This window comes from Capricornis sumatraensis, chromosome 3 (assembly GCF_032405125.1).
Source record: "Capricornis sumatraensis isolate serow.1 chromosome 3, serow.2, whole genome shotgun sequence".
In the NCBI taxonomy this organism is placed as follows: domain Eukaryota; kingdom Metazoa; phylum Chordata; class Mammalia; order Artiodactyla; family Bovidae; genus Capricornis; species Capricornis sumatraensis.
This window is the reverse complement of record NC_091071.1, coordinates 55,373,231-55,393,789: the sequence shown is the minus strand read 5'-3', so window position 1 is coordinate 55,393,789 and position 20,559 is coordinate 55,373,231.

The window sequence follows — 20,559 nt, the reverse complement described above, 5'->3', positions numbered from 1 at the left end:
ACATTGGGACATCCTCAACGTTACCCAGATGGTACAGCTAGTACAGAGTAAAATAATTTCTTACTTCAATATTAAGCCATTGCTCTTGAATTCACAGTGATTCACCTATATATACTAGCACAAGGAAAATCAAATAATATACAGAATACACACATCTGAGACCAGAAAATAGATAGATACATTCCAACAGAAAACTTCACTTTCTTAATTTGTTGTGAGAGTCAAAGGACATTGGTCTTGAGATCCTTATTTTAGGAAAAAAACATAATCCTAACAGTGTCAAAGAAGTAGTTCACCAGTTAATATGCTCAGCTATTTGTAGTTTACTGTAACAATTACATTTTGCTGTTACTATGTAGGGTAATATTTCAAAAGCAAATTGGTTGTCAAAGGAAATTAAGCATTCCTAAGAATGTAGATTTATCACCTGAAGAAAATGGCTATTCATTTCTTGCATATAAACAGACAACCTTACAATGGAGTGTGTTCATACAGAAAAGACTATATCTACTTTTCATTTTTAGATAAGTGTAGTTTAAAAAAATGATATGTTAGAAGCTATTGTTTAAAGGATCTGATAATAAAGACTGAATAAAGGAAAATATAAAAAAAACTTTTATCATGAAAGTAATTAGTGGAGATTCTGGAATTATTAAATAAGAAAAAGCTAAAACTAAATAGTAAGATTATATTAGTCCTATTGGTTAAGCAATTTTACAGCATGAATTTTGGGGAAAAGATTATTAAATTTTAACAATTGTCAGGATGTGTGATCAAAGCCAAAGTAAACACACATACATACACACAGCATATGCACATACACATGTACCACTCTAACTTTTAAGCTTCATGTTGGCAAGGTAAAAGTAATGACTAAAGAAGAATGACCAAAGAAAAAGTGACAATTGGAAAATGGAAAATCATTAAACAAGTTTCTTTGTAATAGCTCCTGGGAAGATGAGCGATAAGAAAGTTAATATTTAATTTTCATGATTAAATACATTTTTGGAGCTTATTAAACAAGCCAAAAACATCATTATAATCAAAATAATCGTGCCATTTTATGTGATAAAGCATCTTTTTTTCCCACAGTTTGCTTCTTATTTTCAGCTACTTATAGTTCTTAATAAACATAGCTCTACAAAAATCTAATGATAATATTTCTATACAATCATTTTAATGATAATATCATACAGACATTAAATATATAAGAATGGATATGAAAAGATAAATGCCTATCTCTATCATAACTGTTGGCAATTTCTACATTTTTTATTATCATAAAATACTGTAAAATGATTTTTTTAATGGCTTCAGCCATTTTTTCCTCATGCTGCATAAATGGATTCAAGCATTTTTTGGAAACAAAATCAATAATACCTTCAGGTGGTTAAATCTCAATATTGGAGAGACTTGTTAAATTAACAATTGTTTCTTTATGATATATAATAATTACACTTTTAATTTGTGGTTTCAGTTTTTGATTATTATTTGGCTGAATATAGAAAATAGGTTAAAGCAAGATTTTCTTTAAAGATATTTTCTTAAAAAAATTCTCTGGACTCTGATTTCAATTTACAAAAGGAATACATAAAAGTTAATTTCACTAATGTTGATTTGAACAATATTAAGTCATCCTGGAATGTGAAGTCAAGTGGACCTAAGAAAGCATCACTATGAACAAAGCTAGTGGAGGTGATGGAATTCCAGTTGAGCTATTTCAAATCCTGAAAGATGATGCTGTTAAGGTGTTGGACTCAATATGTCAGCAAATTCGGAAAACTCAGCTGTGGCCACAGGACTGGAAAAGGTCAATTTTCATTCCAATCCAAAGAAAGGCAATGCCAAAGAATGCTCAAACTACCACACAATTGCACTCATCTCACATGCTAGTAAAGTAATACTCAAAATTCTCCAAGCCAGGCTTCAGCAATATGTGAACCATGAACTTCCAGATGTTCAAGTTGGTTTTAGAAAAGGCAGAGGAACCAGAGATCAAATTGTCAACATCTGCTGGATCATCCAAAAAGGAAGAGAGTTCCAGGAAAAGTATCTATATCTGCTTTATTGACTAGGCCAAAGACTTTGACTGTGTGGATCACAATAAACTGTGGAAAACTCAGAAAGAGATGAGAACACCAGACCACCTGACCTGCCTCTTGAGAAACCTATATGCAGGTCAGGAAGCAACAGTTAGAAGTGGACATGGAACAACAGACTGGTTCCAAATAGGAAAAGGAGTATGTCAAGGCTGCATATTGTCACCCTGCTTATTTAACTTATATGCAGAGTACATCATGAGAAACACTGGGATGGAAGAAGCACAAGCTGGAATCAAGATTGCTGGGAGAAATTTCAATAACCTCAGATATGCAGATGACACCACCCTTATGGCAGAAAGTGAAGAGGAACTAAAAAGCCTCTTGATGAAAGTGAAAGAGGAGAATGAAAAAGTTGGCTTAAAGCTCAACATTCAGAAAACGAAGATCATGGCAACTGGTCCCATCACTTCATGGGAAATAGATGGGGAAACAGTGAAAACAGTGTCAGACTTTATTTTGGGGGGCTCGAAAATCACTGTAGACGGTGATTGCAGCTATGAAATTAAAAGACACTTACTCCTTGGAAGGAACGTTATGACCAACCTAGATAGCATATTCAAAGGCAGAGACATTACTTTCCCAACAAAGGTCCATCTAGTCAAGGGTATGGTTTTTCCAATGGTCATGTATGGATGCGAGAGTTGGACTGTGAAGAAAGCTGAGCACTGAAGAATTGATGCTTTTGAACTGTGGTGTTGGAGAAGACTCTTGAGAGTCCCTTGGACTGCAGGCAGATCCAACCAGTCCATTCTAAAGCAGATTTGTCCTGGGTGTTCTTTGGAAGGAATTATGCTAAAGCTGAAACTCCAGTACTTTGGCCACCTCATGCTAAGAGTTGATTCATTGGAAAAGACTCTAATGATGGGAGAGATTGGGGCCAGGAGGAGAAGGGGACAACCGAGGATGAGATGGCTGGATGGCATCACTGACTCGATGGACGTGAGTTTGAGTGAACTCTGGGATTTGGTGATGGACAGGGAGGCCTGGCATGCTGAAATTCATGGGGTCGCAGAGAGTCAGACCCGACAGAGTGATTGAACTGAACTGAACTGAATGGGGTTTCCCAGGTGGGACTAGTGGTAAAGAATTGGCCTGCCAATGCAGGAGTTTTGAGTGAGGCAGGTTTGATCACTGGGTCAGGAAGAACCCTGGAGGAGGGCATGGCAACCCACACCAATATTCTTGCCTGTAGAATCCTATGGACAGAGTAGCCTGCCAAGTTAAATTCCATAGGGTCACAGAGTGTCGGACACAATTGAAGCGACTTTGCCTGCATGAACATCATTAATGTTCAACATTTTGCTTAAAAAATAGAAGTAGTATATGGATTAATCTAATGATTAATATACCATGCAAACATATAAAATAATTATAATGTTTTGTCTAATGTTCTGATAATATATTTAGCAACTAAACACAAATTGGGTTGCAAAGAGTTGGATACAACTGAAGCAATTTAGCACACACACATGGCAAATTCAAATTATAGTTATTTACACTAGGAATTCTATAAATTTGTTGAAAAACATTCAAGTATGGGGAATATCAGTCTTAGACAAGATCTCCTGAAATATAAAATTATTCAGACTCCAGTGGCTGCTTCAGTTGAGATCATAATCTTTGTACCTTCCCAGACACAGGGCTTCAAAACCACAGATAGTTTGAACTGAACTGGCCTCTGGGAGTTAAGAGTTGAACTGGTATTTGTTTAGGAGAGTTCTTCCTTCTCAGTGTCAGGTAAGATGACAGTTTAAGAGAAGTTAAGTCTGTATTATTTATAGTTGTGCCTGTCATTTTCTTTCATTTTACAGCTGTTCTAAAATGGCTTTAAAAATCCTGAACCAAGTCTAATTGTAAATATTACATGAATATTTCTTCTTGTCATTTTAAATTATACTTTGCTAAACATTCAAAATGATTACAAAAATCTTTATCTTGAAAAGTTTATGAAATCTGTTATAACCCTATATATTGCTTTTGACAAACTTTATTTTATAATATGTCTTCAATAACATCATTATCATTCTAGAATATCACAGAACAAAAAGAATGAAAATCTAGGGTGAATTTTTTAAATAATAAAGCAAATATTAAACTTTAATGACTTTATCTTAAAATCTTAATATAAAATAATAAAAATATGATACAGTGGCATTTACTTTTGCAAAAGATATTAAAAACTATTGTTAATTAAGAAGGTAAAATTTTGGGGTGACTATTATATTACTAATAAAAGTACTGACCCTATGAACTACAAAACAAAAAAATCAAAGGGTGTTTTCTTTTGTACAAGAATATGTTTCAACAAATAATTTCTCTTGAATGTCTATCTCTTTATTTAAAAAAGATCTGCATAACATCTTACTGCAAATTAAATGATCATTTAATTTAGGACTTACAATCAGGATATGTAGTATATTTTGTTATTATTATAGCTTTATTGAGGAAAATACTTCTAAATTTGATATATTAGTGTAACTTCACAGGTTAAAAATAAATTTATATAAATCTACACTTTAGACAAGGTTAAATTATGAGACAAAACTTTTTAAAACATTGAAAGTGAAAGTTGCTTAGTCGTGTTCGACTCTTTGTTACCCCATGGACCATACAGTCATGAAATTCTCCAGGCCAGAATACTGGAGTGGATAGCCTTTCCCTTCTTCAGTGGAATTTCCAGACCTGGGAATCAAACCAGGGTCTCCTGCACAGCAGGTGGGTTCTTTACCAACTGAGCTATCAGGGAATCTCAAATGTTGACATCATATAAAGTAAAAAAGTTAACACAGGATTAGGAAAAGGAAAGGACAGCTGTAGCAATTAACTACTTTAGGGAAAGAGTCAATGGATATACAAAAGATATAAGCAAGGGCATTTGCTGATTTTTTTTTTTTTTCTAGTGAACTGAAAGAAAGTGAATTTGCTCAGTCATGTCTGACTCTTTGCAACCCCAAGGACTATAGCCTACAAGATTCCTTCATCCATGGGATTTTCTAGGCAAGAATATTGGAGTGGGTTGCCTTTTTTTCTAGTAGGAAAAAAAAAAAAAAACTAAAATAACTGTCCATTAACAAGGAAATAACACATAAAATATGACTTTATTGATATGTGATATTATTCAGTCATTATAATAAAAGAACAATTCCATAAGTGTTTTTGTGAAATAATCTTTACAAATTAATGTTCAGTGAAAGAAATTGTAGCAAATAGCACACATTTGTCCCACAGGTATCTATTGTACCTATACTATGTCCCAGGTGCTGCTCTAGACTCCAGTGTACCATTTATTTTGGAAACCCCAAAAAAAAAAAAAAAGAATTAACTTTTAAAATTTATTTGTGTTCATATGTTTTAAATTGAAAGAATATGGAAGGAAGCAAATAAATAGTATTTTTGAGAAATAGAAAAATTGGAATTGCTGTGAGAGACCAAATAAAACTATGTTCCTGTATTGTTTAAATATTTAAACATCAATTTTCCATTTCAAAGATTAGTTACCACGTTTTGGTAAAATAATAGCAGTGTTTCAACAACAATTCAAATTTTAATTACCATGTTATATTAAGTGTGAGTAGTTGCATAAAGTATAAACTTCACTATTAGCTTTTCAGTCCACAAATCATGTAAATAACAGATGCACAACATGATCAGTGACCAACCATGCCACTTCTTTCAAAGTCTGCCAATGGCTGGTCACTATAAATCTGTTATTCTGACAGCAAAGCCCATAGTTGTGCTGATTGCTTGTCTCATGGTGATAAGCTCATGTGAAATTTACAAAAACCAATAGTAGAATGAAGTAATTGGCTGAAAAAAAGTGAAAATGTGGCAAAGAAATGAAAAGTGTTAATACTGAAAAAGGGACAATATAAATGAAATGGAAATGGAAATATAGAATTATTATGGAGCTGTTGGATGTTGCAATCACTCTAAAGACTCTGTATATGGAGTCAGAAATCTTAGTGAAGGCAAATTTAGAGGCATAACGAGAAAAGTGGCTGCAATGTAAAAGATAATATTGTCCCAGTATAGGCAACACCAATACCAATAAAAGCTTTATATTAAAGGAACAGTTGGGGAAATCTCACAATATTAAAAGGGTGAAGTTTGACCTTTGGTCTGTTTTTGTATGACTGCTGAACTAAGAAAATATTTTTCTTTTCTTTCTCACACCTTTAAAGGAATCACAAGAAGGAAGAGGGGGTGAAGGAGGAGAAAGGTGCTCATGACCTGCCAATAATGATTTGATAATCATATTACAAAAGGACTTGAAAGAAAAAGAAAAGTTCATCGCTCAGTCATGTCCGACTCTTTGCAGCCCCATGGACTTTAGCCTGTCAGGCTCCTCTGTTCATGGAATTCTTCCCCAGGCAAGAATACTGGTGTAGGTTGCTATTTCCTTCTCCAGGAGATCTTCCCAACCTAGGGACTGAACCCAGGTCTCCTGCATTGCAGGCAGATTCTTTACCATTTGAGCTACTAGGGAAGCCCCATGAAAGGACTTAAACGGCAGTGTAAATAATCTTCACATTTTAAACAACAAAGAACCATTGAACTATCCCTTGAAGAAAAAGGTACAGAGGGCATGCATGATGGTCCTGCTGGATTTGCATGCTTACTGTGACCACTTAGAACTCATATATTCACACCTATACTGTCTGTACAGCTCTTATCGTTCCATGTGGTGATCAGAAACGTTAATCAAAAGTCAAGGTTCTCATGTCTCTCTGCCTAAAGCTAGGTATGTGTCTCAGTTTGAAAACCCTTGCTTTTATAAAGTGAGTATACTGCTGAGATGATATATTAGTTTTACTGCCAAAGGTACAGGCACATAAAATCTGAAATGGTAAATTATCACTTCTCTAAGAGTATTTGTAAGTTTGAAAGATAACCAAGACTAAATCTTATGTGGAGTACTGAATATGCCACGCAGAAATGCATTATGTTCATATTTTGTAAGATTATTTTAAGAGCAACTGGATTGCATAAGTTGCAGGAAAAGCCCTGAAGCTTAGCTGTCAGAACTAATAGTGTAGATTCTGGGATAAAGATTTTCACACTTCAGCCTTTTGCTGTAAATGAAAACACAATATTATTGGCATATTCTAACATTACCATCAGCATTTTAGCCTTAATTTTCACATTTCATGTGGCTAACCTTCTCATACAGATATATTTAACCTTTTTCTATAAAAAAATGAAGAACTTAAATTTGTGAAGAGTATCTGCTGTGTACAATAGCATAAATTAAATTTTGTTCTGAGGGGTACATTTTAAACACTGACTCAGTTCAGTTCAGTTCAGTCACTCAGTCATGTCCGACTCTTTGTGACCCCATGAATTGCAGCACGCCAGGCTGTCCAACTACTGGTCAGCTTAACCTCTGAAATATTATGCCCTTCTTATAGGACTTATATGTGTAATTTCATGTCTTTAAAGTGCCAACTTTTCACTTTTGTGAAACAAAGAAATAAAATTTTGACCTATATTCTCTGCATAAGTCTTAGATGTAAGGAGTGGGGTTGCAACTTAAAATTTTAAACTGGCATGAGATTAGAGGATGGAAAGGAAGGTGTATGCAAGAAGCCAGAAATCCAGAGATGAGGAAGCCTGAGCTTCCTGATAGCTCAGCCAGTAAAGAATCTGCCTGCAATGCAGAGGACCATGGATTGATCCCTGGTTCGGGAAGATCCCCTGAAGAAGAGGTAGACTACCCTCTCCAGTATTCTTGGGCTTCCCTGGTGGCTCAGATGGTAAAGAATCTACCTGCAGTGTGGGAGACTTGGGTTTGATCCCTGGGTTGGGAATATCCCCTGGAGATGGGAACAGCTACCTGCTCCAGTATTCTTGCCTGGACAAGAATTCCACAGACAGAAAACTCTATAGACAGAGAAGCCTAGCAGGTTACAGTCCATGGGATCACAAAGAGTTGGACATGACTGAGTGAATTTCATGTTTACAAGCAGCAATTATCTTGGAGAAGGGGGTCTTAAATTACTGTGATAACTTTGAAGATGGAAGAAAGGGTGTGGATCATGATAAAAAACAATAGTAATCATTCTGCCACAGATAGTTTGGATATTTAATAGTTAGAGATTTTAACTTACTGACATGGAATAGCCATACACCCACCCCTCCCACAACCAACACAACACATGAAATAAATAATTTAACATTTCCAAGTAATCAATACTACGCTTTGGTGGGAATTTGGTGCTATGTAGGGACAATGCTATACTATAAAAAATGTTGTATCTCTAATCTCATTTTAACTCATTTTTATTTTTCAATTTTGCAATTCTTTGAGATGAGTTTTTTTGCAAGAGGCAGAAATGAAAGTTTGAGTCCAACTGTAAAAGGATAAAAAAAAAACAGAGAAATAATAACAAAGCATATGAAAATCAAGGGAGAAACAAGTTGAGTCTGGGAGGAAATACTATCCTGTTGTTAAAGCTGAAAAAATCTCGAAAATAAGATGGAATAAAAATCAAGAAAGAGAAGTTAGTCATCTTCACTCCTGAATTCCTATATATTGAAATATATGAAAAAATAGATGCATGTTACATACAGTAGTACAGTCTCATATATGGGGAACCAGATGGTTATTCCAGTTATGGGATTAGTGTTGCCCACAAATGAATGTTTCATTTGAAATCAAATGGCCTCACTTCAGCCATCTTTTCTATCCCATATGAGTTTACAGTAAGAGATAAAGATCCCAACCAAACTATTTAATCCAAGGGTTCTTGAGTAATGTAGTGAAAGTTTCATGTAATGAAAATGAAAACTGTAGCTGATGCAGATGTCCAGACAATGAGGCTACTTGTATCAGGGCTCACAGACTCTCTTTTAGCTCCAGCTGTTACTCACTCTCAAGTTCACACAAAATGGGGAATAACACCCAACTCTTCAAAAAGTAGAAGACAAGTCTCTTTACTCTTTATAAGATCCAACGAGAAATGTCCTTTTAAGGATGTGATATTCACATGGGCTTAGTTTTGGGTCATATGGTTTATCCTTGGATCAGATCCCTCTCAACTGGAATGTACTGACTTAGAGTTGAATAGATAAAGAGGGGGAAAAAAAAAGATCATATTAAAGATACAGGTCTTTTCCACATAAAATAGATCTCATGTTGGCAAGGCAGGTATCAAAGTCTAGTGCTATGTCTTATTGAAAAATTCAAAATGGAAAATTAACCCTGGCCTGAACTTTACTTTTGAAATTTGCCATAAGATTATCTAGTCATTAGAGTTTACATTAAAAGAAATATTATATGGCAGTTAATTGCTCAGTCTGTAATGCTAAACTCAGATACTATATCCCACACATTCTAAGGATTTGACTTTCAGCATGTTATTTCAGCATGTTTTCATCATGTTATAAATCAAGATGATTTTTATTTAAAATGGGAATCTCAATTTAATCTCTATTTAATGAGGTTTTGTGATAAATAAATGAGAAAATGTTTGAAAGCACTTCACACAGAAATTCGCTTAGAGTTAGCATTTTCTCAATAAAACATTGTATGTAGAAGGGCAATTTAAATTCAAAGATAACAGAAAACATTGGTAAAAGGTAGAAAAAGTACAGTATAAGCATTTTGAAAAAGTATATACAATGAAAACATCAGGTTCAAAATTCTATTTCCAAATGTCTTAATCACAAAGAGATTAAATTAAAAAAAAATACTGTGGCATGTTCATGTAAAAAAAATACTACAGAAAGAAATTTCACAATTAAAACTTCAGTGAATAAAAAGAGTATTTTTCCTGTTTATTTTAGTCCTACACTTCCATTCAATAGATGCAAACAAACTAGAGGCTAGCCATTTTATTACTAACTCATTATTTCTGTGTTCCCTTGGTTATTTTTGAATCTACTAAAATTTCAATTTGAATTGAAAGGTTTAAACTTCATCTACTGAAGATCCAGTTCCCTTTCCCTGCTTTTCCCTGAAAGAACATCTATATTTGTTGGGAAGGGCTGTTTGTATATGGCACCAGGGTATCCAATGCTCAGTTGTAATTTGTGCATGTTGAGTTTCTTTCACTGTAGCGTGTAATTCTCATTGGCCTTCAGTTGGCATTAATCTTTGAAAACCAAGACTGGTCCAGCTATTGCACCTTCTCAGTATATTTTCAAACCTTGAGTTCTTCCTGCCAGAAGTTCAAGAATCTTTTTGTCCAGAAGTTCAAGAACATTTGTGGTTCAACTACCTTTAATTAAACCTTTTGAAACTTCCTTAGAACACTGGAAATGTTGGCTGACCTCCCCACACAACCCAGTGGAACATAGGCATGTGAGTCTTCTCAGCTCTCTCCTCATAAAGTCCAGAAGCCACTGTGGTTCTATTGCTTTCGTGCTGCACTGGATGTCATTTTCTCTACTAGGATTATGGTCTCCATCAAATAAGTCTAGGGAATGCTTGGATTCTGACTCATGTCAAGCATCTTCCCACTACATAATTGAGTATTCCGAGAAAAGTCTAATCAAAGCAAAAACAGAGACAGAGTTTGTTAAGGTGTTTGAGGCAGTTATTCTAGATTTAGCTGCATCTTTCTCCCATCAATCTTTTCCTAACTGTACCATTATGTGACATACTTTAACTCACTTATCTCATGTGAACTGTGATTAAGTTGTGATAAGTTGTTACAAGTTCTACAATCAAAAATATTTGTACCACAAAACACATATTTGGAAATTTCAATTCTTTCTTGAATAACTTCAGTAAATATTAAGCTCTAGTGAAATGGTATAAAAAGAGAAGAAAGAAATATAATAAATTTGAATCTGCAATTGAAAGTGTTCTTTTTTTATATATTCAAGCTCAAGTAGGTAAGGGTGTTACAATTGAAGATTAGATATTTGTCATATGTAACAGATGTCCCTAGTCTAACGAGCTTAATAGAATTTAGATCTTTATCAGAAAAGCTTCATCCTCCTGAGATCACTTTAAATTTCCTCTAAATCATTTCGTTGTTCACAAGATATTTTTATCCCAATGTATAACAGTTTTCACTTTTCCTGCTCCAGTTCACTTTTGTTAACTCTAGATGTCTCAGTTCAGTTCAGTCGCTCAGTCATGTCCGACTCTTTGCGACCCCATGAATCGCAGCACGCCAGGCCTCCCTGTCCAACACCAACTCCTGAAGTTCACACAAACTCATGTCCAACGAGTCGATGATGCCATCCAGGCATCTCATCCTCTGTCATCCCCTTCTCCTCCTGCCCTCAATCCCTCCCAGCATCAGGGTCTTTTCCAATGAGTCAACTCTTCACTTGAGTTGGCCAAAGTATTGGAGTTTCAGATTTAGGATCAGTCCTTCCAATGAACACCCAGGACTGATCTTCTTTATAATGGACTGGTTGGATCTCCTTGCAGTCCAAGGGACTCTCAAGACTCTTCTCCAATACCACAGTTCAAAAGCATCAATTCTTCAGTGCTCAGCTTTCTTTATAGTCCTACTCTCACATCCATACATGACAACTGGAAAAACAATAGCCTTAACTAGACAGAACTTTGTTGGCAAAGTAATGTCTCTGCTTTTCAATATGCCATCTAGGTTGGTTGTAACTTTCCTTCCAAGGAGTAAGCATCTTTTAATTTCATGGCTTCAATCACCATCTGCAGTGGTTTTGGAGCCCCAAAAAATAAAGTCTGACACTGTTTCAACTGTTTCCCCATCTATTTGCCATGAAGTGATGGGACCAGATGCCATGATCTTCGTTTTCTGAATGTTGAGCTTTAAGCCAACTTTTTTCACTCTCCTCTTTCACTTTCATCAAGAGGCTTTTTAGTTCCTCTTCCTTTCTGCCATAAGGGTGGTGTCATCTGTATATCTGAGGTTATTGATATTTCTCCTGGCAATCTTGATTCCAACTTTTGCTTCTTCCAGCCCAACGTTCTTCATAATGTGCTCTGAATATATGTTAAATAAGCAGGGTGGCAATATACAGCCTTGATGTACTCCTTTTCCTATTTGAAACCAGTCTGTTGTTCCATGTCCCAGAGGCTTCCAATTCAGAGTTAATCTATGGACTAGCAGTGTCAATACCATTTTCAAGTTCATAAACTGAGACCCTACCTCAGACACAAACGGAATCTTCAATTTCAATAAAATCCCCAGGTGATTCACAGGTATGTTAGAGTTTGCAAAGAACTGGATTAGATGACAAAACTGGAATGTATGTACTCAGTGACTAATCTAATGCCATGAGAGTTCATGCATGTTACTTGTACTGCATGGGCTGGCTTCCTGTTTATTTTCACACTGAAGCTGCTCATGTTCAATGCCAATAAGGCTGGTTTTTGCTCCTAGGGTAGTGTCATGCCACTGCCAAAGTCACTGTAGAACCATCTCTCATCAAACTTCAGACACAAAACCAATATTGTTGATATTGTGTGCTAAAGTAATGTTTGCATATTTTCTTATTCTCAAATTCTTACTGAAGCTACCATACCATAGAACTGAAAACCATGAATCCAAATTAAATATTCAGAGCATAATATAAGTGACAGAAACTGTATTTTATTCAGAAATATGTCCATTCAGAAAATGTCTGATTTTGTAAAGAACAATATTGCATAGGAACCTGGAATGTTAGGTCAATGAAATAAGGTTTACTGGATGTAGTAAAGCAGGAGATGGCAAGAGTGAACATCGACAATTTAGGAATCAGTGAACTAAAATGGACGAGAATGGGCAATTCAATTCAGACGACCATCATATCTTATACTGTGGGCAAGAATTGCTTAGAAAAAATGGAGTAGGCCTCATAGTCAACAAGTCCAAAATGCAGTACTTGGGTGCAACTTCTAAAATGACAGAATGATCTCTGCTCTTTTCCAAGGTAAACCATTCAATATCACAGAATCCGTCAATGCCTCAACCACTAATGCCAAAGAAGCTGAAGTTGAATGATTCTATGAAGACCTACAAGAACTTCTAGAACACCCCCCAAAAATATCCTTTTTATTATAGGGGTCTGGAATGCAAAAGTAGGAAGTTGAAAGATACCTGGACTAATAGGAAAGTTTGGTCTTGGAGTACGAAATGAACCAGGGCAAACGCTAACAGAGTTTTGCCAAGAGAATGCACAACACATAGCAAAGACTCTTTCCCAACAACACAAGAGAAGACTCTACACATGGACATCACCAGATATTCAATACCAAAATCAGCTTGATTACATTATTTGCAGCCGAATATTGAGGTAATCAATACAGTGAGCAGAAACAAGACAAGGAGCTAACTGTGGCTCATCATGAACTGCTTATTGCTAAATTCAGACTTAAATTGGAGAGAGTAGGGAAAACCACTAGACCATTCAGTTCAGTTCAGTTCAGTTCAGTCGCTCAGTCGTGTCCGACTCTTTGTGACCCCATGAATTGCAGCATGCCAGGCTTCCCTGTCCATCACTAACTTCCGGAGTACACTCAAACACACATCAATTGAGGCAGTGATACCATCCAGCCATCTCATCCTCTGTCATCCCCTTCTCCTCCTGCCCCCAATTCTTCCCAGCATCAGAGACTTTTCTAATCAGTCAACTCTTCACATGAGGTGGCGAAAGTACTGGAGTTTTAGGTTTAGGATCATTCTTTCCAAAGAGCACTCAGGACTGATTTCCTTTAGAATGGACTGGTTGGATCTCCTTGTAGCCCAGGGGATTCTCAAGAGTCTTCTCCAACACCACAGTTCAAAAGCATCAATTCTTCGGTGCTCAGCTTTCTTCACAGTCTAACTCTCACATCCATACATAAGTACTGGAAAAACCATAGCCTTGACTAGACAGACCTTTGTTGGCAAAATAATGTCTCTGCTTTTGAATATGCTGTCTAGGTTGGTTGTAACTTTCCTTCCAAGGACTAAGCGTCTTTTAATTTCATGGCTGCAATCACCATCTGCAGTGATTTTTGAGCCCCCCAAAATATAGTCTGACACTGTTTCCACTGTTTCCCCATCTATTTCCCATTAAGTGATGGGACCAGATGCCATGATCTTCATTTTCTGAGTGTTGAGGTTTAAGACAACTTTTTTTTCACTCTCCTCTTTCACTTTCATCAAGAGGCTTTTTAGTTCCTCTTCCTTTCTGCCATAAGGGTGGTGTCATCTGTATATCTGAAGTTATTGATATTTCTCCCAGCAATCTGGATTCCAGCTCGTGCTTCTTCCAGCCCAGCGTTTCTCATGATGTGTTCTGCATAGAAGTTAAATAAGCAGGGTGACAATATACAGCCTTGACACACTCCTTTTCCTATTTGTAACCAGTCTGTTTTTCCATGTCCGCTTATAACTGTTCCTTCCTGGCCTCCATATAGGTTTCTGAAGAGGCTGGTCAGGTGGTCTGGTAGTCTCACCTCTTTCAGAATTTTCCACAGTTTATTGTGATCCACACAGTCAAAGGCTTTGACATAGTCAATAAAGCAGAAATAGTTGTTTTTTTCTGGAACTCTCTTGCTTTTTCAATGATCCAGTGGATGTTGGCAATTTGATCTCTGGTTCCTCTGCCTTTTTTAAAACCAGCTTGAACATCTGGAAGTTCATGGTTCACATATTGCTGAAGCCTGGCTTGGAGAATTTTGAGCATTACTTTACTAGTGTGTGAGATGAGTGCAATTGTGCAGGAGTTGGGACATTCTTTGGCATTGCCTTTCTTTGGGATTGGAATAAAAACTGACATTTTCCAGTCCTGTGGCCACTGCTGAGTTTTCCAAATTTGCTGGCATATTGAGTGCAGCTTCAGGATTTGAAATAGCTCAACTGGAATTCCATCGCCTCCACTAGCTTTGTTTGTAGTGATGCTTTCTAAGGCCCATTCAACTTCACATGCCAGGATGTCTGGCTCTAGGTGAGTGATCACACCATCGTGATTATCTGGGTCATGATTATATTTTTTGTACAGTTCTTCTATATATTCTTGCCACCTCTTCTTAATATCTTTTGCTTCTGTTAGGTCCATACCATTTCTGTCCTTTATTGAGCCCTTGTTTGCATGAAGTGTTCCCTTGGTATGTCTAATTTTCTAGAAGAGATCTCTAGTCTTTCCCATTCTGTTCTTTTCCTCTAATTCTTTGCATTGATCACTGAAGAAACCTTTCTTATCTCTTCTTGCTATTCTTTGGAACTCTGCATTCAAATGCTTATATCTTTCCTTTTCTCCTTTACTTTTCTCCTCTCTTCTTTTCACAGCTATTTGTAAGGCCTCCTCAGACAGTCATTTTGTTTTTCTACATTTCTTTTCCATGGGGATAGTCTTGATCCCTGTCTCCTGTACAATGTCACGAACCTCTGTCCATAGTTCATCAGGCACTCTATCTATCAGATCTAGGCCCTTAAATCTATTTCTCACTTCTACTGTATAATCATAAGGGATTTGATTTAAGTCATACCTGAATGGTCTAATGGTTTTCCATACTTTCTTAAATTTTAGTCAGAATTTGTCAATAAGGAATTCATGATCTGAGCTACAGTCAGCTCTTGGTCTTCTTTTTGCTGACTGTATAGAGCTTCCCCACCTTTGGCTTCAAATAATATAACCAATCTGATTTCAGTGTTGACCATCTGGTGATGTCCATGTGTATAGTCTTCTCTTGTGTTGTTGGAAGATGGTGTTTGCTATGACCAGTGCGTTCTCATGGCAAAACTCTATTAGCCTTTGCCCTGCTTCATTCCGTATTCCAAGGGCAAATTCGCCTGTTACTCCAGGTGTTTCTTGACTTCCTACTTTTGCATTCCAGTCCCCTATAATGAAAAGGACATTTTTGGGGGGATGTTAGTTCTAAATGGTCTTGTAGGTCTTCATAGAACCATTCAGCTTCAGCTTCTTTAGTGTTACTGGCTGGGGCATAGACTTGGATAACTGTGATATTAAATGGTTTGCCTTGGAAATGAACAGAGATCATTCTGTCATTTTTAGATTGCATCTAAGTACTGCATTTTGGACTCTTTTGTTGACCATGATGGTTACTTCATTTATTGTAAGGGATTCCTGCCCACAGTTGTTGATATAATGGTCATCTGAGTTAAATTCACCCATTCCAGCCCATTTTAGTTTGCTGATTCCTAAGATGTTGACATTCACTCTTGCCATCTCCTGTTTGACAACTTCCAGTTTGCCTTGATTCATGGACCTGACATTCCAGGTTCCTATGCAATATTGCTCTTTATAGCATCAGACCTTGCTTCTATCATCAGTCATATCCAGAACTGGGTATTGTTTTTGCTTTGGCTCCATCCCTTCATTCTTTCTGGAGTTATTTCTCCACTGATCTCCAGTAGCATATTAGGCACCTACCGACCTGGGGAGTTCCTCTTTCAGTATCCCATCATTTTTCCTTTTCATATGGTTCTTGGGGTTCTCAAGGCAAGAATTCTGAAGTAGTTTGCCATCCCTTCTCCAGTGGACCACATTCTGTCAGACCTCTCCACCACGACCCGCCCATCTTGGGTGGCCCCACAGGGCATGGCTTAGTTTCATTGAGTTAGACCAGGCTGTGGTCTGTGTGATTATATTGACTAGTTTTCTGTGGTTATGGTTTCGGTGTGTCTGGCCTCTGATGCCCTCTCGCAACACTTATTGTCTTCTTGGGTTTCTCTTACCTTGGATGAGGAGTATCTCCTCACTGCCACCCCTCCTGACCTTGAACGTGGAGTAGCTGCTCTCGGTCCTTGATATTTGCATCTAAATAGTATTTGACCTAAATCAAATCCCTTACTATTATGGAGTTGAAGTGAGAAATAGATTGAAGAGGTTAGATTTGATAGAGTTCCTGAAGAACTATGGATGGAGGTTCATAACATTGTACAGGAGGCACTGATCAAAATCATCACCATGAAAAAGAAATGCGAAAAGGGAAAATGGTTGTCTGAGGAAGCCTTACAGATATCTGAGAAAAGAAGAGAAGCTAAAGGCAAAGAAGAAAAGGAAAGATATATCCATCTGAATGCAGAGTTCCAAACAATAACAAGGAGAGATAAGAAAGTCTTCCTAAGTGATCAATGCAATGAAATAGAGGAAAACAATACAATGGGAAAGAGGAGAGAACTCTTCAAGAAAATTAGAGATACCAGGGAAATATTTCATGCAAAAATGGGCACAATAAAGGAAAGATAGTATGGATCTAACAGAAACAAAAGATATTAAGAAGAAGTGGTAAGAATACACAGAAGAACTATACTAAAAAAACATCTTAATGATGAACATAACCACAATGGTGTGATCACTCACCTAGAGCAAGACATCCTGAAGTGCAAAGTCAAGTGGGCCTTAGGAAGCATCAATACAAACAAAGCTAGTGGAGATGATGAAATTCTAGTCAAACTACTTCAAATCCTAAAAGATGACACTGTGAAAGTGCTGCACTCAATATGCCAGCAAATTTGGAAAACTCAGCAGTGGCCACAGGATGGGAAAAGGCCAGTTTTCATTCCAATCCCAAAGAAAGACAATGCCAGAGGATGCTCAAACTACCACACAATTGCTGTTATCTCATATGCTAGCAAGCAAGGTTTCAACAATATGTAAGCCAAGAACTTCCAGATGTTCAAATTGGATTTAGAAAAGGCAGAGGAACAAAGAGGTAAAATTGCCAATATCCACTGGATCATAGAAAAAGCAAGAGAATTCCAGAAAAACATCTTCTGCTTCATTGACTACATGAAAGCCTTTGACGGTGTGGATCACAACAATTGTGGAAAATTCTTAAAGGGATGGGAATACCAGACCAACTTACCTACCTCCAGAGAAATTTGTATGCAGGTCAGGAAGCAACAGTTAGAACTGGACATGGAACAGAAGACTGGTTCCATATTAGCAAAGTCATACATTAAAGCTGTATATTATTATCCTGCTTATTTAAATTATATGCAGAGTACATCATGCAAAATGCTAGGCTGGATGACAAACAAGCTGGAATTGAGACTTCAGGGAGAAATATCAATAACCTCAGATATGCAGATGAAACCACCATTATGGCAAAAAGCTAAGAGGAACTAAAAAGCCTCTTGATGAAGGTGAAAGAGGAGAGTGAAAAAGGTCACTTAAAACTCAACATTCAAAAACCTAAGATCATGGCATACGATCCCATCACTTCATGCAAATAGATAGGGAAACAATGGAAACAGTGACATACTTTATTTTGGGGGGCTCCAAAATCACTGCAGATGATGATTGTAGCCATGAAATTAAAAGACACTTGCTCCTTGGAAGAGAAGTTCTGACAAACCGAGACAGCATATTAAAAAGCAGAGACATTACTTTGCCGACAAAGTTCCACATAGTCAAAGCTGTGGCTTTTCCAGTAGTCATGTACGGATGTAAGAAGGCTGAGTGCTGAAGAAGTGATGCTTTTGAACTTTGGTATTCCAGGACACTGTTGAGAGTCCCTTGGACCACAAAACAAACCAGTAAATCCTAAAGGAAATCAATCCTGAATATTGACTGGAAGGACTGATGCTAAAGCTGAAGCTCCAATGTTTTGGCCACCTGATGTGAAGAAATGATTCATTGGATAAGACCTTGATATTGGAAGATCGAAGGCAGGAGGAGAATTAGATGATAGAGGATCAGATGGTTGATGGCATAACTGACTTGACAGACATGTGTTTCAGAAAACTCCAGGAGATAGTGATGGACAGGAATGCCTGGCATGCTGTAGTCCAGGGATCACAAAGACTGAGTGACTTAAATGAACTGAACAGAACAAATAAAGGCCGATCGTCTCTAAATCAGCTTAAATTTACTTTCTCTATTTGAAGGATGATTTCTTTCTCCAGAAGTCTCCCTGATATCAAAAACATATTTTAGTCCTACTGATGTATCCAGCCATTCCTAAATCCTAAATTGAGAGAAATCTAAGATTCCAAGATCTCTGAATATCTTAGATATCTGAATTTTGCTGAAAGAGGAGAGGAGATATTAACTTACCAAATTGATTGTTTGCTATTTTCCTTTTTATTTTAAAAGGAGAGTTTATTCTGACAGAAGGATTAGTATTTTAAATTTCATAATGATGGTGTGTAATTTCTACAATTATCATATAAGGTCTTTTATTTAAGAAAACAATCTAGCATTGTTATAAAAGACAAATCTAAATAAAAATCAAGTTATGCTGAGAATTTATCAAAATAAAATAATGGCTAGTATATATCACAGGGCAAAAGAAAAAGAAAATTATTTTATACTTAAAGTATGTAATAGTTTCAGAAGCAGAGACTGAATCAAAATGAATATTTAAATTTTGAAAAGAATGATATACCTTAAGACAGATTATATGCCTTATAGTGATAGAAATTTTGAACAAGAAAAGAGGAAGTGATATAAATCATATAGATACATTAGTCAGTTTTTAAAAAGTGGTTTCAGTGTCATTATAGAAAAATATAAATACATTTTCAGTGCAAAGAACCTTTACATTTTACTTTGGTGCTAATCTTTAAAACCTTGGTTTATGCAAAAATGTTTTTTTCTTCCAGTGTCTTAACATGTTAAGATCTTCTCTACACTACTGGTGACACAAAGCCACATTAGCAACTAATGGTAGTTATTAAAAATATGTCAAAATTCTAAAATATCTGTACTGTAACATGATTCCAAAAATTTTTAGTGATTAAAGAGAAATCAGCTTTCTTTGGCTTTCAGGATAGTATGGCTAAATATCAAATGGAAATTTACTTTCTGTCTATCTATATTCCCTAGTTTTTTCATTTGTTTAGAAAGTTTTTTAACAAAATAAAAGCACATAAAATATAAACAGAACACAAACTACAAATTTGTCATATAATAGAAATGAACAGGATACTTTTTCATGCTATTATCTTTGGTTTCATAACAGATGTGTAGACCTTTGCTGAATGTGTGCATCCTAATGAAAAAAATGAATGAGGAAGTTATTTTCATACTCTTGAGAAGATAACAGCAAATGAAACTACTTATAAAACATTATATGGTGAAAAATTGAAAGCATTTCCCCTAAAGTCAGGAACAAGACAAGGGTGCCCACTTTCACTGCTACTATTCAACATTGTTCTGGAAGTTTTGGCCACAGCAATCTGAGCAGAAAAAGAAATAAAAGGAATTCAAATTGGAAAAGAAGAAGTAAAACTCTCACTGTTTGCAGATGACATGATCTTCTACATAGAAAACCCTAAAGACTCCACCAGAAAATTACTAGAGCTAATCAATGAATGTAATAAAGTTACAGGATATAAAATAGACACACATAAATCCCTTGCATTCCTATACACTAATAATGAGAAAGTAGAAAAAGAAATTAAGGAAATGATTCCATTCACCATTGCAATGAAAAGAATAAAATATTTAGGAATATATCTACCTAAAGAAATGAAAGACCTATATATAGAAAGCTATAAAACACTGGTGAAAGAAATCAAAGAGGACACTAATAGATGGAGAAATATACCATGTTCATGGATGGGAAGAATCAATCTAG